This window comes from Passer domesticus, chromosome 6 (assembly GCF_036417665.1).
Source record: "Passer domesticus isolate bPasDom1 chromosome 6, bPasDom1.hap1, whole genome shotgun sequence".
Taxonomy (NCBI): Eukaryota; Metazoa; Chordata; class Aves; order Passeriformes; family Passeridae; genus Passer; species Passer domesticus.
Window position 1 is genome coordinate 1,377,658 of NC_087479.1, and position 24,152 is coordinate 1,401,809.

Genomic DNA, 24,152 nt, shown 5'->3' on the forward strand with positions numbered 1-24,152 from the left:
AGGCATGGAATTTCTTTGGAGTGGTCATGGGCCAGGGGATCCAGCACCACCCAATCCTGCTTTGCTTCCCAACCCCAAATCCATGCAGGAACCAGTTCCCCTTCCACTGTGATTAAGGATGAAAAGGAATATCTTTATTTGAATCCAGTTTTGAGCGGAGCCGATGGGATGCTGGGAGACTCCTGGATTACGTGGGATGGAACCTCCTGGGGAGGCTCTAAAGGATCAGTCTCACACTTCCCAGGAAGCTGGAGAGGAGCAAATTAAATTTTCCCTGGGCTATTGCACTGTGAGTGTCGCTGATGATTGCTGGCTGTGGGCAGGGAGCTTAGAGGTGTCTGGGGAAATGTTACTGAAATTCCAGCAGGGTGGACTCTCTGCATCTGGATTAGGATTTGGAACATGCCCAACCGAGGTGGTGTAAGGTGTGAGAGTGGTGAGGCCTGGAATTGGTTCTCAGAGAATTATGGAATCATTGAGGTTGGAAAAGTCCTCCCAGCATGAAGGCTGGAAAAGTTCATCCAACCTTGTCCCCAGCACTGCCAAGGCCACCACTGCCCCATGTCCCCAAGTGCCACATCCACAGGGATTTAAATCCTTCCAGGCATGGGGACTCCACCCTGTACCTGTGCCAGGGGTGGACAACAAACTTAGGGAAAAAATTTCCCAGATATCCAGTCTAAACCTCATGGAATCCCTGAGGTTGGAAAAGAGCTCCAAGAACAGAGTCCCAGCTGTGCCCCAATGCCCACCTTGTCCCCAGCCCAGAGCTCTGAGTACCACCTCCAGGAATTCCTGGGACACCTCCAGGGATGGGCACTCCAACCCTCCCTGGGCAGTGCCCAGCCCTGAGCACCCTTTCCATGGGGAATTCCTGCTGTGCCCACCCTGAGCTGCCCTGGCCCAGCCTGAGGCCGTTCCCTCTGCTCCTGTCCCTGTTCCCTGGAGCACAGCCCGACCCCCCGGCTGTCCCCTCCTGGCAGGAGCTGTGCAGAGCCACAAGGGCCCCTGAGCCTCCTTTGCTCCAGGCTCAGCCCCTTCCCAGCTCCCTCAGGAATTCTCCAGCCCCTTCCCAGCTCCCTCAGCCTCTCCTGGAGTTCTATGGTGACTTCACTGCCTGTGACCTTCTGCCCATCCCCTGTCTGTCCCACCACAAAGGGGCAAACACCAAGCATGGCCCCCACCTTGACAACCAAGGCCAGTGACCCTCCCTGCACTCTGAACCCAATTGTTTGTCCTGATCCAGACCAGTGGCCTAAAATGGAGTGGAATCTGGGATCAGGTGCATTTCGAGGAGTAGTGGGGGTGAAATCAACGGGAACATCCCCTGGCTCTTACACGGGGTTGTAATTGTGTAATAAGCACCGAGTTTGCTGCAAAATCTGCGTGTTAATTTCTCTCCAGTTTATGAGGCACTTCACACACCTGCCTAATAATTTGAACAATAATAGCTTGCAGCGACGAGATTTGCAGGTGAATTCCAGACATTAATTGCTCCTTTTTCATCTCTTTTCAGTCAAGATGTTTTTCTATTCCTGTTCCAGATGAGTCAGGCTTTTCCTTCTCCTTTTTAATGCCTCTTTCTCATCTGTGCAGGCTGGGCTCGAAAGGGAAACCTGTTTCAGTTCAGCTTGGGTGACAACGAGCTCTATTTGGAGCATCCTTTGCCTCATTTCCCCATTTTTCCCATGGGATGAGCAGGGAGGAGCAGCCCATGATGGACATTCTCAGTGTCGGCATGAAGGGAATTTTGGATTTTTGCAACCATCAGTTTTCCTGGAGAAACTGGGGAAGGAATTGGTGATGGATGTGATGGAGAGCCAGGGATATGGACTCTCATGGAGTTGCTCCTGCAAGGAAATACCCAATAAATTAAAATATCAAATATCCTAGCAATCCTTTTGACATTCTATCCAAATTCCTGCATTTTGAGGGCAATGCAGATCGAGCCACTTCATTAACAACCTATCAATTATTTATCTAATTTCTGTATTATTCATAAAGCAGAAAAATAAAGAGGATTTCCCTCCTGAAATGCACAAGTGGGAGTAGAAAGAAGGAAAAAAATCCTCTCCCATACAATAATTATTTGAGGATAATTATGGAATTTTACAGATCACATTTCACATGGGTCAACTCTTCATTCCACGAGAGATGGTTTGGATTATTTTCACTCAGAACTGGGAGTTTCCACCCAGCTGCTGGGATGAAAGGGTTAAATTTAGGATTTGAGCCAGACTTCAGAGACACAGGGCTCGGAATTTGCTGTCCTGATTTAATTATTCAGCTTTGCTCTCCTTTCAGAAATCTTGGATTCTTGTCAGATTTTGCAGCCCTCAGTGAGGTCAAAGAGGCACCACTTGAGGTTGTTTGTGGGGCTGAGGTGCTCCTTGTTCAAAGTGGCAGGAATTTGGGACAGAATCCAAGGAAGGTAAAGTCTGGAGCCACAGCTGGAATTCCTGCAGAAATTCCTGCAGGAAACCCACAAAGGGCTGAGTATCCCAGGGATCATCTAGCCCCGAGAGCTTGGAACATCACTCAGGGTGGTTCCTTTGTCAAGGAGCAAAGAAATTTTTGTATATGAGGAGTTTAACTCATCCCATTCCCATCCTGTGGGATTTACTCTGAACTCTATCCCAGGGTGCTCCAAGCGCTGTCCAGCCTGGCCTTGGACACTTCCATGGATCCAGGATCAGCCACAGCTTCTCTGGGAAACCTGAGGCCTCTCCATCTTCCCAGCCAAGAATTCCTTCCTAAAATATTCCCACCAGGACATTAAACACCCCACAGGTAGCTGGGAACAAGCAGAGAATTCCCAGCAGGGAATGTCTGGAAAGTCCAATTTGTACACTCAGAAAGAACAAAAAGAAAACAAGAGTGGCCAACAGCTGATGTGGGTGTGCTCATAAAAAGGGTTAAATAGGATGAAAATTAGAGATCATCGAGAAAACCCAAATACTGGATGAATTTCCCTTTGTTTTCCACAAGGACAAGGAATCCAGGAGTGGGAACTCTCCATCCTTCTGGAATGAAAGGGATGCAGGCAAAACTGCATGATAGGAAAAGCAAGAAAATCTCCAAGTGTTGCATGAGGAGAAGCTGCATTTTTAATTTTGCTGCATTTTTCACTCCTTTGGTACTGAAAAAAAACCCAAGAGAAAAAAAACACCACTCTCAAGATCTTGGTGGGTTTAAAATATATATATATATATATAAAAAATTTAAAATAACACTGGGAAGGGCCTGGGAAGCTCCAGAATTGATTGGATAACTCAATATTCTGCTCAGCCTCCAAATTCATTCTGAAGGAAAGAGTAATTAAGGCTGTGGAAGCAAAGGGAAGCAAAGGATAATTTCCATCCTGGTTTTATCTCAGATAAATTACAACACCTCTTTATCTTTCAGATAAGAGAACAGGTTCTTAGATAAGGGAAATGGAGCAGATCCAAGTTATCTCATTTAAGGAGAACATTTGAGTTTGTTCCCACAGGGAATTGTTCCTACAGGTGAAGATGCTGGGATTCATCCCTGATTGCAGCTGCTCTGGAATGTCCTGTGTGCTGAGCAGGAATTTCCTGGGATGCAGAGAAGGAATGCTCTGCCTTGGAAAGTTCTGATTTATTTTGGGAATTATTCAGAGAAAGAACTCCAGAGCAGAAATTTGGGATATAACAGGTACTTGTCCCAAGGAGTTTGGCTCCAGAGAATCCCAAATTTGTTTGGGTTGGAAGGGACTTTAAATCCCAAGGGCAGAGACACATTCCACTATCCCAGGTTGCTCCAAACTTCATCCAACCTTGGACTTTTCCATCTGCCATGGAAAAGATGAACTAATCCTTGATGGAGTTATTTAATATTTCCCAAACCCCACAGGAAGTAACTTTATCAGGATTTTGCCATCCCCAGATTTTGACCAGATTTTATATTCATGGACTCAGAGCCTAATTTCTGTTGGAAGGGATTTATGGAATTCCTTGGACACAACCTCCCTCTCCAAGCAGTGCAAAGTTAAATGAGGCAACCCAGAGTTCAGGCCAGTTTATTTCTGGATATCTCCAAGGATAAAGGTCCCTTCTTACAGTCAGGAGAAATTCACACATTTCTCCTTCTAGGAACTTTTCCCACTTCATCTGTTTGCACAATTCTCCCAAGGAGCCAGGACTTAATTCACACCCTCTAAGCCATTTTAATCTTGAATAAAAACCCCAAAACCACTGGGAATGGGAAATCAGAGCTGCCTCCAGCAGGGTGAGGCTTGGGAGATAAAAAGGCCAAAAAAAATTAAAATTGTTCAGCCTTGATAATTATTTCCTTTGGCAAGAGTCAGAACTCCGTGTCTTGGGAATTTCTGGGGGAAGTGGAAGTTTCACACCTGGAAAATGACTAAAACCTCCCACTCCTACAGGTGAAGGTGGTGTAAAATCCTGAGTTTCCTTCAGGAATGGGCTGCTCCAGCCTGGATCCCCTGGAGGGTCACAAATCCTCCAGCAAACCTGGGTTCCTCTCTCCATGGTCCTGACAGGACCCTGCTCCTCTCTCCATGGTCCCGACAGGACCCTGCTCCTCTCTCCATGGTCCTGACAGGATTCTGCTCCCCTCTCCATGGTCCTGACAGGACCCTGCTCCAGGCTGGGGTTCTCCATGGAATTCTCCCCTTTTCATCATTCTTTAATTCCCAAAATCCTGCCAGTGTTGCTGCTGGGCTCAGCCTTGACCTGGAGCCTCTGGAATTGGCTCCATCAGGAATGGGAGAAGCTTTTGTCACCTTCCCACAAATCTCTGCAGCCCCATTGACACCAAAACCCCAAAACCACGTGAAAATAAAACATTTTTGTGCATTGGTCCCTGAGAGTTGCGCTGCTCACTGAGGTTTTTGGTGCATTCCTCATCCTGTGGCAGGGAATCCTAATTAATGATGTTTAATTATGTTGCTCATCAATCCTCAGAGATGAAAACAAATAAATTTGTGCAGTTGTGGCCCTGAACTTGCTTCTTTTCTGGCTCGCTCTTGGAGTGATGCCAAACCTGTCCCTCTGCCTTGTGCCTCAGTTTCCCCAGCAGAGCTTCCCCTCGCAGCCACAATCACACAAAGATCATCAACCTTAATGAACTCATTAACGACAGCATTCAGGTGATTGTGGTGATGATGGCCATGGAAGTTCCTGAATTAATTAGGGGGGTGATTGGTTGAAATGTGGCTCCGATTTCTTCCCCGGCCTCCTGGAACTCTCTCAGGGAGCTCTTCCTCAGTGAATCCTGTCAGAATCATGTCTTTCTCTGGATTATCCCTCCCTGGAAGTGAGCACAGATTGTTGCTGCCACTCCAAAACCTTTTCTCTGCGTGGCCATGGATGAGGGAACTCAGAGGCACCTTCCAGAAATGAAGCTCTTGTGAAATCCTGAATGATTTTCTGCTCTGCTGGTACCCTTTGGAATACAGATGGAGTGGAGTGGGGGACGAGGCTGTGTCAAACAAACCCTGAAGGGGAAAAGCAAGAGAGTTTTCCTACTCATCGCCCCAGACCTGCTTTATAAAGTTATTATTTTATGGCTCTAAATCTCACAGCAGCACAAACCAACAGCCATGGGTCAGTCAGATGGAGAAATCACACAAAATGAATCCACGTGGGACAGCACGGGGGAATTCCTGCTATTTGTGGGATCAGCAGCACTCCTGCCAAGCCTGGCCTCTGCTCTGTGGGCAGGTTTGGAATATCCACCAGCAGTTAATCCAGCTGTGGCTCAGCTTCCAGGCTCCCATAAAATCCAGGTGGAATTTCAGCTGCTGGGGTGGGGATGGACTGCAGGGAAGTGTCTCCAGAGTGTCTCAGTGTCACTCCAGCCCACGGAATCATGGAGTCATGGAGTGGTTTGGGTGGGAAGGGACCTTAAACCCCACCCAGTGCCAGCCCTGCCATGGCAGGGACACCTCCTGCTGTCCCAGGCTGCTCCAGCCCCAGTGTCCAGCCTGGCCTTGGGCATTGCCAGGGATCCAGGGGCAGCCACAGTTGCTCTGGCAATTCCAGCCCATTGGAATTCCCAATCTCCCATCCATCCCTGCCCTCTGGCAGTTTCAAACATCCCCCCTTTTCCTGGTGCTGGCTGCCCATATAAAAATTCCCTCGTCCTCCTTTTTAGAAGTGGGGTCGGGCTGTGCTCCAGGGAACAGGGACAGGAGCAGAGGGAACGGCCTCAGGCTGGGCCAGGGCAGCTCAGGGTGGGCACAGCAGGAATTTCCCCATGGAAAGGGTGCTCAGGCCTTGGCACTGCCCAGGGAGATTTGGAGACCCCATCCCACCCAAGCAGGCAGCAAAAGATCCCAAGGGATCCTCCCCTGTGCACTCAGGGATAACAGCAGCACCTTCATTTTTGAACATCAGTTCCATCAGCACTTGGAATGACCATTGGGCACAACTCTTCTGGAACTTCCCACCAAATTTAATTTTTCTTTCATCCCCCTGCTTCTTTTTTACCCCATTTTGCCCACACTTCCTGCTTATTAATGATCAGAGGAATGATTTTATTTGCTTGTGACTCCAGAAATTTTCAATTATCCGGCACGACTGGCTGCACGTGGACAATAATGTAACATATGCTAAGTGTATGCATGACCTATTTAAAGGCATGGATAATTTTCCTGGTAAAACTCTTTTAATGGGACGTGCCTGCCACACTTCAGTGAGTGGAAAATTGGGATTTTAAGGAACGTTACAGTTGGTGCAGGAGAGGAGCAAGGATAAAAACAGGAGTCAGGTGTTTATCTAATAATAAAGTTCATTATTTGGAACCCAGATATTGTGGAAATAACCTGGAATGTTGGAGGTTAAAGGGTCAGAAACCTGTCCAAGACCTTTAGGAATTTTGCCAGTATGGAGGCATTTAAGCAGGAGTTGAAATATTCAGTATAATTGTTGTTCTGATCTTGGATATTGCTGAAATCCAAGGAAAATCCTCAGGAGCTGAAATATTCAGGAAAATTGTTGCTCTGACTTTTTGTCCACTGCTGAAATCCAAGAAAATTCCTCAAGTTTTGCGTCCTTCAAAGCTCAGATTCCTTAAATGCATCACAGGTCTTTATCTTACAATATTTGCTGTATTATTTAAAATCCCTCTGATTTAAAGCTGTTAAAAATGGGCCATTTGGGGGGTCAGAGGTCACAAATTAAAAACCATCATGTGAGCTGAGCTGGTCCATGGCGTGGATTCTCTCCTTCCCCTCTCAGAGCCCATTCCCAAAAATTTCCACCTGAAGTTCCTGCTAAATCCCGAGCTCCCACTAGCAGATCCAAACTGGATTTCAGGCCTTCAAGTGGCATCAAGAACCATGGAAAATCTGAGTGGAGAATTCCACCTCTGGTTAAAAATTCCACCTTGTTTTCAGGCTGAGTTTTTCCAGATCTGGGTGCTAAATATTATCCTGAATTTTTCCTGGAGGGAAGAGACCTCTCCTTGGGAATGGTGTCACATGGAGGTTCTTGGTGACTAGGACACGCTCACACCTTCTCCTGACAGACCCATCCACCCTCACCACCAGCAGTTTTCCAGCTTTTGTGCTCCTGGTGTCCATGAATTTTCACTGTAGACACCAAAATTGGGTCTGATCAGTGGCAATGAAGTCATTAACACAGAATTCCAGAATTTCTGAGGCTGGAAAGTGCTCCAAGATCAGACTCCCATCTGTGCCCGATGCCCACCTTGTTCCCAGCCCAGAGCTCTGAGTGCCACCTCCAGGAATTCCTGGGACACCTCCAGGGATGGGCACTCCAAACCTCCCTGGGCAGTGCCAAGGCCTGAGCACCCTTTCCATGGGGAAATTTTCCCTGGTTAATTTTTAATTAATTCATGAATGGTATCAATGCTGGCTGTGAGCATGACACTGTGTCCCTGGTCTCCTGTCCCCTCCTCTCCAGGTCACCTGGAGAGTGCTCAGTGGCATTTTTTGGGATGTTGCTTTGCAGGGCTTGGTCTGTCCCACCTGCAGAAGGGTTAAAATGCTGCTGAACACTGGGCAAACTGGGACAAACTGGTATTCCACCTTCCCCCTGTCAGGGACACCTCCAGCCTGAAAATTGGGAATATTCCCTTTTGGATGGGGGAGTGAAAGCACTGAGATCATTCCAACATGGAGATAAATCCCAAAGTAGCTGCACAAGAGTTTTGTGGTTTGGGATTGGGAATCCTGCAGGCCAAGGGCTGCAAACCTGGATGTTCCCAGCCCATCCTGCTGGTGTTGGAATTCTTTGGACACAAAGTGACCAAATCTGGCTGAGCTGAGCCCCACAGCGAGGGGGTGGCACTGACCCAGCAGGAGTGACCAGGACCTGCTGATCCAAATCCTTTGTGATAAATCCTGGAATTTTTATTTGGATACCAATTCCCTGCTGTGGCCATTCACTTCCAAGACACACAAGGACAAGGAAAAGGCACAAACTGAAGGAATTCGCCCTCCAGCACAGACAGAATCCAAGTTTCTCCCAATTCTTTTCCATCCAGCCTCTCCAGACCTTTATCTTCCTGACAAGGCAGCAGCTGCAACTTGCTCAGGCACCACTTAATGCAGTCCCAAAGGGCAGGAGGAATTTTTTGTAGGGATCACTACTCCCAGCTCATGGAAAAATAAAGGGCACCTGAGGATGAGGTTCAGGCAGGCTGGATATTTTTTTCCATAATGCTGATTTTCTTCATAAAATAAAATTGACATTATTTTTTTTTCTCTTGTCTGGTGCTCAGATCAACTTCCTCTGGCTCAGCTGGAAGCCCACGATGGAGAGAGGGATTTTGTGGAAAAAACAACAGGGGAAAGGGATTTTTTCTTCCAGGGTTTACGACTCCAGAAGGAGAGCACACAGCTCTGTGGGGGAGGCTGGAATAATTAATGGAGCAGAAATTCATTGGGAGTCCCTGACTGCACACACACCTCTTATTCTGCCAATCCTGGACGATGTGGAACCCAAGAGTAACCGAAAGTGTGGGAAAAACAAAAATTCTCCAACATTTTTAGGATTAGAGGATCAAGGCATTACTTTATTCTGGCCAAGATGTGCAACAGAAATAATTTCATCCACACACTGCCCAGGTTGTGCAGAGAAAATCATCCCATCACGCATTCATTTTACTCAATTTTTCACAAATTTTATACACTCGAAACCCAGAGAAATTCATTTTTTTCAGTGTTCATTGGTCCCAAGTTGTGCAGTTCTTAGTATTTGGTTTCCTGTTGGTTATTGATCCCTCTGCCTTTGATGTTGATTAGGTTCTCATTCTTATCAATCTCTTCTGGACCAAGTGTCTCTGGCCATGCCAGGGATGATGTTTGGAGTTGATGGTTGTCATCTTCTGTGGATCTTCTGTGCTGCTCCCACTCTGCTGAGATGTTCAGCTCACCAAACCTTGAGGGATGGAACAGTCCTTAGAAAAGAAACTTAAAATTCCTTTTCCCCTGGGACAAAGGAGAACAAGAGTGACTAAAGTTACAAAAAAATTTAAATTTTGTGTGGTTTTCTAACAGCAGGGTGGTCAAAGCTGTTCCTGGTCACTTCAGCAATTATTGGGTCATTAATAAATTATTTCTGATTATGGGATTGTGCTGGCCATGGACTCGGAGACGAGAGCTCATTTTACAGGGGGATCCTTCAGGGGATTGTGGCTGCTCTGAGAATTCAGAGGGATGCCCATGGTCCATGAATTCCCACCCTCAGAATTCAGGTCAGACAGAAAGGATGAGTGGAGAAGCAAAGAAACACCTCCTGAAGCTGGTGACAGAAGCTGAGATGCTGTGGATATGGCAGTGAAAGCCAGCCCTGAGGGGATGCTTGATCGTCCCCCTTTGAATTAATGCCTGGGATCCTTATCCCGTTAATTTTCAGCCTGGAGGGGTGGAGATCAGGGCTGTGTGCTCAGAGCAGCCCATGGCCAGAGCTCTGTGGCACGGAAATCCCTGGGGTAGGGAGCAGAGCTGCTGCCTTTGGGGTTTGCTGTGCAGAAAATCCAACCAGGGCAAGGGGACAACGCCGGGACAGCCGGGCACGGGTGGGTGGATCCATCACATGTGGGCCAAGGGCCCCAAAACCCCAGGGATTTGGGCTTTTCAGCAGGAGGAAAGGATGGGAGACCTCAGCTCTCAGGAGCCATGGCTCCTCCACAGGGAGCTCTGGTGATTCTGGGCTGGCAGGATCTGGCACTGGCTCTGTAGGCTGAGCTGGGTCTTGGGATTTCCTTGGCACGCCCAAGGAAGGGACCTGACTGGAAAAGTCAGGAGGGGGCATTCCAAACGTTCCAGGCTGTCAGAAAAGGTGAAGTTAAAAACAACAAGGGTTTGTGAAGCAAATTGAGAAATAAGAAGAGGAGGGATTTATAGGGAAGAGGAGGGATCTATAAGGAAGATGTGCATTGATGTCTTCACAAACAATTCCTCGGTGAGGAGATGGATGGGAACGGCTTTGAGGTGGGGCTGGATGTCTGTCCCCACTTCCATCCATGCGTTTGTCCCAGAGACTGGACAGTTCAGCTCCTGAAACAGCCAAATGGGATTTTCTGACCTCTGGGATGAACTTCCATCCAGGTTTGTCCCAGAACCTGGACAGTTCGGCTCCTGGAACAGCCAAATGGGAATTTCTGAGCTTTGGGATGAAATTCCAGCAGGGTTTGTAGCACAGCCTGGACAGTTCAGCTCCTGGAACTGCCAAATGGGAGTTTCTGACCTTTGGGATGAACTTCTAGCCCAGGTTTATCCCAGAGCCTGGACAGTTTGGCCAAATGGGGCCGCACAAGGAGGAGTTTATGAACTTTGAGGAAATGCCAGGTTCAGGGGGAATATGGGGCAGGGGGCCGGGGAAGGCTGCACCTTCCTGGTACCTCAGCAACGGGGGAAGGAAGAGGGAATGTGCGGGAGTTTGGGATCAAAGGAGGCTGCACCTCCGAAACCTTGAGAGGAAAACCCCAGGGGACTCTCTCCTTTCTTGGAATGAAGTTCCAGGACTCCTCTGTCTCCTTCATGGACACTGGCTTTTCCCAGCAGAAATTTCCACACACTGGGATACTGGAAGGTTTTCCATGGCAGGGCATGGAATGAGATGGGATTTAAGGTCTGTTCCAACCCAAGTAACTCCAGGATTCTCTGTGAGTCCTTCTTGCCAACAGGTCCATGGGGTACCAGAGTGCTCCACCACAACTCAGGGCTCCTCACACTGCAAGCATCCCAAAATCTGCTTCTTCCTGGCTATGGATGTTGGACGGTTTTCCCATGGAAGGAGCAGTTTGGGTTTGATTAATTTAAGTCCAGTTTGTGAGTGATGCCCTCCAGGACACTTTCCAGGCTGGCTGCAGGAAAAGCAGCAAATGCTCACTCTCCTTAAGTAGGGAAGATTTATAATTCTCTGACATTGGATAAATCTGCTTTATTTATTCCCAATTCCTTCCCTAAAGGACCAAGTTATCCTTAAAACAAACAACAGAATAGCTGGAGTGGGATATTTCATTCCTGCCAATAAAACAACTGTAACGGTAGCAATTTCTTTGTGTGGGGTTTTATTTCCCTTTACTGGGTTAAGGACTGTGCTCTGGGAACAGATTGCTCCAATTTCCCTCGCCATGTGGGAAGCACCACTCCACTCCATGAAGGACTTGGATTTCCAGTGGATGTGCTCCAGTTCAAACTCCAGTGAGGACAAGGGAATTTTCAGTGTCTGAGCCTCATCCCAGAGGGGTTTCCACACAGCCCTAAAGAGAACTCTTTGGTGGCAGGCACCAAGGAGAATTCCATGGAACCTCACAATGGTTTGGGATGGAGAAGCTCATCCCATTCCACCCCTTTTCCGTGGGCAGGGACACCTCCCACTGTCCCAGGGTGTCCCAATGTCCAGCCTGGCCTTGGGCACTGCCAGGGATCCAGGGGCAGCCACAGCTGCTCTGGCAATTCCAGCCCAGCCAGCAATTCCCAATTCCCAGTCTCCCACCCATCCCTGCCCTCTGGCAGTGGGAGCCATTCCCTGGCTCCTGTCCCTCCATGCCTTGTCCCCAGTCCCTCTGCAGCTCTCCTGGAGCCCCTTCAGGCCCTGCCAGGGGCTCTCAGCTCTCTCTGGATCCTTCCCTTCTCCAGGGGAACATTCCCGGCTCTCCCAGCCTGGCTCCAGAGCAGAGAGGCTCCAACCATGATTCTCCTCATCATTTGGGAGACACCTGGAAAAAAATCATGGAATAAGACTAAAGCTCTGCCTGTCTTCCCTAAATTTTGACCTTTTTCTCTCCCAGATCCCCACTCCTTGGCATGAACCGATCACTTGACACCAGTTAAAATTCCTGGACCAGCTGTGATATTTCTTCCCAGTCCTTCCAAATCCTCAACACCAATTTTTTGGTGATACGGGCTCCAATCAAATTTTATTTTTAATCTCTTGTTTTACTTTCTAGAACACCTGGAAAGGATCTGGAACCCCACACTAAAGGATACAGCAGTGCTAACAACGCCAACTTTGATGCCTTTTCCAGGCAAAATATTTTGGAATGCAATCTGTTTAATTCTCTGGGACCTTTGGGACACAACACCACGGTAGCTGAGCAACTCTTCATCCAGAAATCAGCTGAAATAGACTTTTTTCCCCAACATTTTGTGTTTATCCACTGTGAGAATCAGTTTAATCAGGGAAAACAAGAATTTAAAAGGATTTTCAGGTTGCTCTGTCAGCACTGAGTCCCTTCTAGAGCCCAGCAGTGCCTGGAATCAGTGATGTGTCCTAGGAAATCACTCTCTCCCTAAATATGGAATATCCTGAGTTGGAAGGGATTCACAAGGACCATCAAGTCCAACTCCTGGCCCTGCACAGGACAACTCCAAGAATCTCAAAATGAGTTTTTTCCTCCTTTTTTTCCCTTTCCCCTGTCCTGCTGTGATAGAGTGGCTTCATCAACCCAACCTCACTCCATCCTAATTCCCAGGATTGTGCCAACAGTGTCAGGTCTGGTTTCCCACAACCACTTCTGCACACGGAAGTGATGTTGGAATCATGGAATCTTAGGATCATCAAGGTTGGAAAAGACCTGGGAATGTCCAAGGCCAGGTTGGACAGGATTTGGAGCAACTTGGGACAGTGGGAGGTGTCTCTGCCCATGGCTGGGGTAGAACAGGATGAGCTTTGAGGTCCCTTCCAACCCAAACCATTCCATGGTTCTGTGATTCTCCTTCAGCTGCTAAGGAGGACTTGGGGGGCTGTTCCCAAATTTTAGGAGAGACCATCCGTTTATTTTGATCCCTGCTGATCATGATCCCATGGAAATAAGTTGGCTACAAGCTGGAATTTTGGCCAGAGGAGGGAAAAAACTCTCTGGAGAGGTGAGAACAACAGGACTTTTGAGTTTTGAGGTGCTGGCCAAGAACAGAGTGAAAGGTGGAAAGCTGAGCTTGCTGCTCCTGGATAAGGCAGAGATGTAGGGAAATAATTGTGGAGAGGAACCAAATCATGGACAGCAAAACCATGGGAAATAATTGTGGAGAGGAAGCAAATCATGGACAGCAAAACCATGGAGACAGTTGCAGAGGAACCAAATCCTGGATACCAAAGCCATGGGAAATAATTGTGAAGAAGAGAAGAATCATGGACACCAAAGCCATGGGTGGGGCAATAAACTCTGCAGGTGCTGTGAGAAAGACATTTGGGGATGTGTGAGAAAAAATCGGGGCCTCTGGATAAGGAGATGATGGAATTTGAAGTGGGAAGATGAATTTTATTGTGGTCACAGTGTTCTGTGAGCAGCAAGATCCAGATCAGAGTGTTGGGACTCTGAGGATCTTTCTTGGGAGTGTGACCAGAGCCAGGAGCAGACCAACAGGAAAAACGCTGAAACTTTATCAGACCTGGCCCAAGTGGAAATCCAATCCAGTTATACTGACTAACAGATCTTTTCCTTCTGTGTCTTTGCTCTCTTATTATTGTTATGCTGGGTGTTAGTAAATAAAGCTTCTTAATGTTGTATGGAGTTCTTTTGACATTGGATGGGATGGTGGGCTAAGTTTTGTCTTCACAAATGAAAAAGATTATTTGTGGCAATTGTAATGCACTTGGTTGGATGGTGTCACTATCGCTGCTGTGAAATTGTACTAAGATGTTGCATTTCTATATATAATGTGATTTGAGGTTCCATTTGTTATTTTATCTTTATTTTGTTTTGACTTAGGAAGACTAAATGCTATATAAAATTTCATTTTTACTGAGCTAAGAATTTCTAATTCTTGAGGTTCATAAGGAGCCTGAGGAAGAAATTTGGTGTAAACACTCTACCCATCTACTGGATTCAAAATCAATCGTGACAGTTTTGAGGGGATATTTTCTGGAACTGGCCATTTGTCTACTGGTACCTGAATAAACATGTTGAGAACGGCTTCTTCTGCCTTGAGTTAAGAAGATGATATTTAGAGTTGAGGTATTGGTTAGAGCTTCTTAGACATTTTCTTTTGGTTGACTCAGGGGCAAGGGCATTATTTTGCTTGGGAAGCTCGTGAAGTCCAAGCACCCAATTAGCAGCAGCTCTGCTGCGGGGGCTGACGAGCTTTCGATAAACAAGTGATCCTTGCAGAGCACGGAGCCAAAGCCAAACCACTTCAGTCCCAAGCCCAGGGCTCCAGCAAGGCAGGAATTCCCAAGTTTTGCATTAATTAGATTTTTAATGGGTTTCAAAACCAACTGGAAGTGTGAAGCGCTCAGTAATTACAGCAGATTAAGGTGACACTTTGAGAAATGGATGGGGCGCAAACATGAGTGAAGCAAACCTTGCTCCAGCCTAATTACAGATAAACAATGAATAATGTGGATTTGATAATCCTCTGGAATAAATAAACACCAGGATCAGGATCAACAGGTCATTTTTCATCAACTTTAAAACAACAGCAGGAACCAGAGATTGCCCAACACTGCCCATAGCTGGAGGAGCAAATCCACCAAAATTCACTTTTACCACATTATTTCCAGGAAAGCCAGAATGATTTGCCTTCCTTCCACGGGTTTTGCGTGGGGAAAATGCAGCATTTCAGTTCCTTGAGAAGAAAGAAATAAAAACAAAATAAAAATAGAAGTAAAATTAGTAACAATATAAATATAAATATACATATACATATACATATATATATTGTAAATATACATATATGAAATGTAGATTTAAAAATATTTAAAAATTAAAATATATAAATGATATAAACAATATGAATGCAAGTATAAAGACAGTGGCATCATGTAGGACACTGTGGGCTCTTGTGAGGGTAAAATGAGTAAATCCTGTGAAAACTGTGGAAAATATTTACACAAATTCCAGGTTTAAATGTGGAAATGCTCCAGTTGTATCCCCACATGCCCTAATTGCTCTTTATGCATGCAATTGCATGATTTTAATGTGCTCTCATCATAATTACAGCAGTAAATTAAGGGACACAATTGCCCATGCAAATGTGCCATGCCTGGGTTTTTATCTCATTTCTTCCCCAAGATTTTTGGAGCACCAGAAAATAACGGAAGGTCACGGAACCCCAGGATGGCTTGGGTTGGAAGGGATCAGCTCATTCCATGCCCTGCCATGGCTTCTGCTATCCCAGGTTGCTCCAAATTCATCCAAAGGGATAAAGAGAACTATTTTTTACCTGTTTTTTAGGGGGTTTTCCACTATCAATAAGGAACACATTGGGAGAAGTGGCTCCAGATGTTTCTTGGAGGTGCCCAAGGAATGCCAGGAAGTGGCACTCAGAGCTCTGGGCTGGGGACAAGGTGGGGACTGCTCACAGCTTGGACTTGGTGATCTTGGAGGCCTTTTCCAACTGAAATGATTCCATTATTCTGTCTGGGACATCCTGAGATATCTGAAGGTGGTGTAAATTTCTCTGCTGAGGACAATTTTCCCAAATCCCACTTTTTTCCTGCACCTGCTTTCCTGTTTTTATTTATTTTTTAAAAACTTTCCTTCTGTTTCGTTTTACCTCTGCTCAGAATTGTTCCTCTGCGTCCTCCTGGCAGCTGGACTCCAATCCTCATCCCGACCTTTCCAAGTCCTCTTCTCTAAAGGTTCCCTTAATTCCGTGGCACATCCCAGAATAGCAATTTTCTGGATTAATCCTGGGTTACTGGGTGAGTCATTTTGTTTATTTGTATAAAACGCGTTCGCTTTATTCCGCCCTCCCAAATCCTGGGATGAAAAGGGAGGATGAGCAGATTATAATGCCGGATATTTTTATTCCTAGAAGGAGATTATAATGCACATTTCCTGGGGCTGAGGGAGATTGGGATGTTGGAAAGGCTGCCATGGAAGCTGTGGCCAGCTCTGCATCCATGGAATTAATTCCAGTGGGTTTTTTGTTTGATTTTTTCCTGGATGCTGTGACAGAACCTCTTCCTCACTTCCCATTGCATGAGGAGCTTCTTCCCAGATCTAGGAATTTGGGAGTGCCTATTGGAATATTCTGTGGATTTGTTCAGATTTGGGAAGTGGAATCATAATAATATATAAACTTTAGGGGGAGAAAACCCAAGGAAAAATTAAAGCAGGAATGGTGACTCCCTCCTTCCAAGCTCACTGGTCAAACACAGGGAACATCCATAATCCCTCCTGCAAAAGCTCAGCTAAATTGTTGTCTTGAGAATAGAAGGGAAAAAAGGGCAACAAAATCTTCTAATTTTTCTCAGTTTGGAGGGATTTGTGGGACAAATCAAACGCAAGGAATATCCATAATACCTTCTGGAAAACCTCGTTAAATTGTTAATTATATCCTGGGAAACGAGGGGGGAAAAGACCAACCAAAGCTTTCTGGTTTTCTCAGTTTGGAGGGATTTGTGGGACAAGTCAAACACAGGGACTATCCATAATTCCTCCTGGAAAAGCACAGTTAAATTGTTATCCTGGGAAAAGGGGAAACAAAGAGCTACCAAAGCTTCCTGGTTTTCTCAGTTTGGAGAGATTTGTGGGATACATCTGCCATGCTCATCCACCCCTCCCAGCCAGGGCAACCTGGAACTTGGCTTTTCCTAACAAAAAGTACAGAAGTGGCTTCCTGCATCCTGAAGGCTCCTGGAGCACTGGAATAAAAATTAAAAAATAAAAAGATAAAATTCCTAAGGAAAGGAAATAAATGCATTCCATAAACCCCAACACGACCCCACTGCTTTTCCTTATTCCAGCTGCTGTGGGAGCAATGGCACTTCCAGAATTCCTTGTTTGAAAGCCTCGTTGTGCTTTGGGAATCTGTTGCCAGCCAGGGATTTTGCAGCCAAGTGACCAAAAATAATGGGAATATTTGATCCAACTTTTCCAGCCCTGGTTCTACCTTGGGAGCACCCAAAAATGTTGTGGCCCTTCAGAAAGGACAAAGGTTTAAATTTCCAGCTTCTCCTGCACTTCTCCCTCACTTCTCATTCCATGAGGATCTTCCCCCCAGCTCTGGATGTCCAAGAGTTTGGGAAGTGCATATTGGAATCTCAATTTATGGATTTGTTCAGGTTTGGGAGGTGGGACAACAATAGCACTGCTTTTCCATGACAAAATTTTCCCAAATATCCAATCTAAACCCCCTCTAGCCCAGCCTGAGGCCGTTCCCTCTCCTGTCCCTGTTCCCTGGGAGCAGAGCCCCGGCTGTCCCCTCCTGGAAGGGAACTCTGGAATTTTTCCATAATTTCCACCTGGTTGAACATTTTATTCTTCAGCTGGGCAGCAGGGAATTGTGCAAGGTGCTGGAATTCCTTATCCACAAAATTAAAACCATTTAACAAGATGTTGGTGACCTTTATGGGGAAATATTGGTGGACAGGTGGATACAGCTGGTTTTACCTGGATAATGGAATTCCCACTGGAGAGGAACAAGGATGAATTGGTGAATCATGGAATCATGGAAAGGTTTGGGCTCAAGGGATGTTGAATCCCATCCAGTCCCACCCCCTTCCATAGGTAGGGACACCTTCCACTATCCCAAGTTTTTCCAGGCCCCATCCAACCTGTCCTTGGACACTTCCAGGAAATTCCATTTGAAATCCTGGCTGGAGCAGAGTTTATTTCAAAGCAGCCAGATAAACAAGTGGAGATTCCAGAGCCTGACCCCCTTTTGGGACAGGAGGATTTCGTGGGACAAGTCTGCCAGTCAGATTCCTTCAAAATCTATAATTATTGGATTTATCACCACATTTCCCTGTGGATCACATCCCATTTCCCTGGCTGCTTGCACAGTGCCTCAGCCCTCATCCTGTGCTGGATTTTAGCCTCAGGAGCAGCAAAATTTTCCCATCCACAGCTGGAAATATCCCAGACTATTTGATGATAAGATTTGGAACGGGCTGAGCGTATTTTCTTCTCTGTTCCTGGCAGGAAAAATAAACTCCACCTGTCCAGCAGGTTCAAATAAACAAGTAAAAAAAGCTTCATCGTGGATTTATTACACAGGAAATCTTATTTAAATCCATTTATTCACTACATTGGGAATTTTATTTAAATCCATTTATTCACTAAATTTAAATAAAAGTCAGAGAAAAGAAAATAAAAAGAAAACAAAATTGGCATCACAAATACTGTGGTTTTGTCAGGTTTTCTGTACATCAAATATTTGTTTTACTGCAGAACTTCCCAGGAATCTTGCTGGAAGCTGCCAGGGAATTGCCAGCAATTATTTCCTTGGTATTTGCTTAAATAACCCTGAGGTTTAATATTGTTTGATGCCTTCTGAAATATCCTGGGAAGGCAGAACTCCGAGCTCTGCTGCTGCCCAGAGATGAATTTTTATTCCAGAAAATTGGGAAGTAGTTCCACATCCCTCACTCCTGCCAGAGTGCAGGAACAGGAGATATTTTCCAGCAGCCTCATTGTCCATGACAGGGAAAATTTTAGGTGGAACAGCCAGAAAGGCAAGAAGAGATTTGGGTAAAAGCAAAAAACTATGGAAAAATTCCATAATTCCACCTGTGGAATGCTCAATCCATCAGTATCCTATAAGAGGTTCCTTTCCTTCCTCCCTTCTCCCTTCCTTTCCTTCCTCCCTTTCTCTTTTCCTTGTTGGTCCTTCTGCCCCATGGATCCAATAAATCCACATCCACATCACCCTGTGGGGAGATCTGACCTTGCTTTGGGACCTCTGGAATTTTTCCTGCATTGTTTGCAGAGCCTGGGGAACGTCACAGCCTTGAACTGGGCCTGCAGGGGCACACGGAGACACCCAAAAAGTGGGATTTGGGGAATTTCTTGGTTTGGTTTTGTAGATGGAAAGGCTGGAGAGGACAAGGCTCCAGAGAGAGCTCAGAGCCCCTGGCAGGGCCTGAAGGGGCTCCAGGAGAGCTGCAGAGGGACTGGGGACAAGGCATGGAGGGACAGGAGCCAGGGAATGGCTCCCACTGCCAGAGGGCAGGGATGGGTGGGAGATTGGGAATTGGGAATTGCTGGCTGGGCTGGAATTGCCAGAGCAGCTGTGGCTGCCCCTGGATCCCTGGCAGTGCCCAAGGCCAGGCTGGACACTGGGGCTGGAGCAGCCTGGGACAGTGGGAGGTGTCCCTGCCATGGCAGGGGTGGGATGGGATTCAAGGTCCTTCCAACCCAGATCCTTCCAGGATTCTGTGACATTGTCCTCTCCCTTTTTCCACAGTGCTCATTTTTAGTATGAATAAAAGCATTATCCCTTCCATAATACTTCTTATTACTATAAATAGATATAAAAATCTAATTTTAGGTTATTTTGATTTGATTTTTTAAACTCAGACTTTGGGTATTTAAACAGATTTTTCAACCCATGGTGTCAGTGCACCCACTTGAATAACCTGGACACACTCCACTGGACTATTCATTACATTTAAATAAGAATAATTTAATTGTATTACGTTGTACATATTTAAACATGCCATTGAAAACAATGAATTTCTGCCCCCACAACCACAGTCTGCCCATATTAATAATTTGGAGGATTAACATAAACAACCAGCTTTGTTTGCTGACCTGAGGTTTTCACTTTCTGCAATAAATTCGGGCCAATCCAGACTGCAAATATTTATTGCTGTCCTCAGAGCCATTAACAGAGCTTCAGTCAATAAATGATGGCAAGTCTGAGGCCAAGAAGTGGTTTAAGATCCCAAAAACTAATTTATTGTATGAGAAAAGCAAAAAGCAACATCTGGGAGGGCGGAATTCCATGAGACTTTGCCACAGAGGGTGGTTCCACCTGGAATTCCGCCTGTCCTGGGAGAAGGAGCCTTTGGAATTCCAAACAGATCATTGGCATTTGGTGCCATGGCCCTCATCCCGAAGGAATGGGCTCTGAACATGAATTCTGTTCAACATATTCCCAAAAGGCAGCAGCACATGGGATTGGTGCTGCCCACACAAGGTTGGCTGGGAAACACGAGGCACACGAGGCAAAATCTGTGTCCACTTCCAACATTTCCAAAACTTTCATTAGAATGGAAGGCTGGAATCAAATCTCCATCTTCTGCTAGTGTTGCTGCCCAGTGCCCAGGTCAGATTTGTTCCCTCAGGCTCAGGGGGGCTGGTGGCAAATCCATGGTCTCTGCTCCTTGGAAATGTCTTGGAATATCATTTTCCTGCTTTGGCTGCTGCTGCTTTAGAAATAACTTCCCCTAAATCCAAATCAATGGGGCTGGAACCCAGAATGGCTTGGGTTGGAGGGCCTCAGATCCCATTCCGTTCCAGGGGCAGGAATGCTCCAGCCCCAGTGTCCAGCCTGGCCTTGGGCACTGCCAGGGATCCAGGGGCAGCCACAGCTGCTCTGGCAATTCCAGCCCAGCCAGCAATTCCCAGTTCCCAGTCTCCCATCCATCCCTGCCCTCTGGCAGTGGGAGCCATTCCCTGGCTCCTGTCCCTCCATGCCTTGTCCCCAGTCCCTCTGCAGCTCTCCTGGAGCCCCTCCAGGCCCTGCCAGGGGCTCTGAGCTCTCCCTGGAGCCTTCTCCTCTCCAGTGAACATTCCCAGCTCTCCCAGCCTTTCTTCACAGCAGAGTTTATATTTTCTGTTCTCTTTAAAGGAAAAATTATTCAGAAAGAGAAGTAAAAAAAACCCCAACAACTGTGAAAGGCTTTAAAAGTCCTATTTCTCTTTTCCTCCCTCGAAAATGAAGTTTTTATTACTTTTTCTGGTCAGGCCTAAGGCAGGATTTGCTATTTGAAAAACAAACTGCCAGCAGCCTCCAGCAAAGACAAGCTGCAGCCTCTGCTTTCTTCCCTCTGCCTGTGATTTCCTTGCCTTTGTAAATATTTCTTCCAAGCGAGAAATCCAGCAGGATTTATTTGATCAACCACACATTTCTGCACAATCCATTGGGGAACGTCAGGTAGGATTTGTAACCAGATCCAGATGGAAGCGGGGCTCAGGGAGGAGTGAGGTTGCAGGGGTTTATCCCATCTAACCTTGGGATGTTCCTTCTTAAATCCTGAAGGCAGTGAAGCTCCTGAACTTTGGGAATTTATAGGACATTTCCTGTTTTCAAGAGGCAGCTCTGTGCCTTTCCCAAAAGGAAGGAAGTGAGGTTTGTCTCCGGAGTCCATGGAAATGTTCTCCAGGTCCCAGTGCTGAGGAGCAGAGCCAGGAAAATCTCTTGGAGAGCATCAAGTGCCAGCCAGGATTCGCTGGAGGATGCAGGGAGGAGGTGGGGAAAGGATGGGATTTTAAATGTGGGTTCTTAAATCCATCCCTGAACACAAAGGAGGAGCAGGGAGGGATTTTGAGGTGTCCCATGCCGGATCAGCAGTAGGACTGATGATCCCTGTAAATCCAGCTCAGGTAATTCCATGATTCCATGATTCAGTGGAGAGTCAGTTTATGCCCCCGCAAAAAAAAGAGCTTTTCCTTCTGTTCTTTGCAAATCCCTAAGGATCCCTGCTCAGAACAGCAGGTTCCATGAAAAGCCAGTGAAGTGGTGGCAGCTGCAGGCACAATCCTGCCAGGAATGCCGGTGATCCCGGTTCCATGTGGGACTGATGCTCCTCCGGACTCACTTCCACCCTCTCTTCTTCATTTCCCAGCTTTATCCATCCCCATGGGGCTGGAGAGGGAGCTGGAGGGAGCTCCCCTCTCCTCCTGCCGCCCTGGCCAAAATATATTTTCCTTAGTGCATGGATCCGACTTTGGAACATGGATCTGGGTGCAGGAGCAGCTCTGGACCAAAAGGAAAAGGCACAGCCCACTCCCCAAAAGTCTGAGAAATGTTTGGAAATTAGCTAAAAAGGAGCAAATATAAACTACAGGTGAACTTCTGCCTTTTATCCTCCTTTCCCTAACTCCTAGGAGCCCATGGAGGGCTAAAGGGATCCAAACCAGTAGGCACTCAGGGTTGGAAGTGTGGATGGTTCCAGACATTTGGAATTCATGGTTTGCTAATCCCAGGATGGATCAGGCTGGAAGGGACCACAGAGGGTCACTGGTGCCAGTCCCTGCCCAGGGCACAGGATTGTGTCCATGTGGCTCTGGAATGTCCCAGGGAGGAGACTCCAGCCCCTCTCTGGGCTCTGCTCAGGGCTGGCACTGCCCAGGGCAGGAGTTCTGCCACCTGGAATTCCTGGGATCAGCCCCTGCTCATTTCTCTTGTCCCACTTCTGGGCACCACCAAGAAGATCCTGGTCCAGTTCATGGCAATTTCTTTCCCATTTGGGAAAAAAAAAAAAAAGTCCCAAATTCTGCACTGAAGCAGACCTGGATCAACAGTCATGTCCAGCTGTTTAAAACCAGAATTAAACCTTCCTTCCAAAAGGAAGGTTCTATGTAAACTCTCCTCTTTTAAATACCTCCAGACTCTTTGGGAAACAAACCCAGGAACTTTTGAGCAGCAGGAATGTGCAGTGTGGGCTCTAAATCACCCAGATTGCTGCAGGTTTGCACGTCTGCTCGGCAGCCCAGCTCTGCTCCCTCTCCAAAATGTGCCAATTGCTGCTCCTGCAGCAGCTGAGCCAGCACAATCCTGGCTCCTCTGCTGCCCTTCTTTCTGCTCCAGCTGCTCCCGAGGCTTCGTTTCTTTCATCACTTCCTCCATTAAGGATTTTGCCCCAAATATTGAGGCTCCCCATCCCCCTGGCCATGGAATCTCAAAGATTTCCCCTCATGGGGCATTAGGGTGGATCTGCTTCAGCCTGGGAGAGCTCAGAGCCCAAAGGGGCTCCAGGAGAGCTGGAGAGGGACTGGGGACAAGGCATGGAGGGACAGGACACAGGGAATGGCTTTAGGCTGGAAAAGAGGAGATTTAGATGGGATATTGGGAAGGAATTGCTGGCTGGAGGGTGGGGAGGGGCTGGGCTGGAATTGCCAGAGCAGCTGGGGCTGCCCCTGGATCCCTGGCAGTGCCTGAGACCAGGTTGGACACTGGGGCTGGAGCAGCCTGGGACAGTGGGAGGTGTCCCTGCCATGGCAGGGTGGCACTGGGTGGGATTTGAGGTCCCTTCCAACCCAAACCTTCACAGAATTCCAAGATTCTCCAAAACCTGGTGTCTGTGACCCTGTACAGCAAAGGGAGAGCAGGGAACTGCAGAGTTCATTTCACTCCCTCAATCAAAACCTAGTCAGAACCTAATAAAAATGGACAAATCTCTAATTGCCTTTCACACCAGTTTTATTTCACGGCCTAAGTCAATATTCCAACAATAAAGCTGATCCCAGAATAAACCTGGATTATCAAATCCGTTTGGTTTGTTGGATAAATGAATCATCAAGCCCTTAATAATCCCAGCAGCTCACGCAGATTTGTGCAGCACTGCAAACAAAAGGGGAAATCCCATCTTTATTTGCCTAATGCTCATTAATTTTTCCTTCCTTTCCTCCTCCTTTCAAGACTTCTCCAATCCCTCACGGAAAATCAAAGCATATCCTTGAAACTAAATCCTTCTCCTCTTCTGAGCCAAACATTTCCCCACTCAGAAGAGCCCAGGACCTGATGCAATGCCATGTTTGGCTTTGGAAAACTCAGGGAACGTCACTATTTAGGGAGAGATGAGGGATCCCATCAGGCAGAGCTGAAACAGGGGGTGCAATAATGGATAAAGCACAGCAAGGAGAGCTCCTGGTGGTCCTCACAAACTTCCCAAAAGTTTGGGCGCAAAAAAAAAAATCTCACAACATCTGAACATTTATAAAAATCTGGAGGAAAAAAAACGAAAAACACAACGGACAAATCCCCAGCAACTTTATAATCCCGTTTTTGGGGATCTGTG

At 46.8% G+C, this 24,152-nt stretch overlaps 1 long non-coding RNA gene across 4 annotated transcripts in view; it reads left to right on the top strand.

Annotated features, from left to right (window-relative positions):
- LOC135302388 (uncharacterized) overlaps positions 1-24,100 on the top strand; it is a 32,905-nt gene extending 8,805 nt beyond the window's left edge. The window contains exons 2-3 of one of the 4 annotated variants that reach the window (XR_010364030.1): positions 15,966-16,103; positions 17,151-24,100. This is a non-coding gene — a long non-coding RNA (uncharacterized LOC135302388). Of the gene's footprint in view, positions 1-148; positions 290-15,633; positions 15,845-15,965 lie in introns of all 4 variants that reach the window. The other 3 variants (XR_010364031.1, XR_010364029.1, XR_010364028.1) reach the window with 3 other exon arrangements.
- Positions 24,101-24,152: the final 52 nt, after the last annotated feature.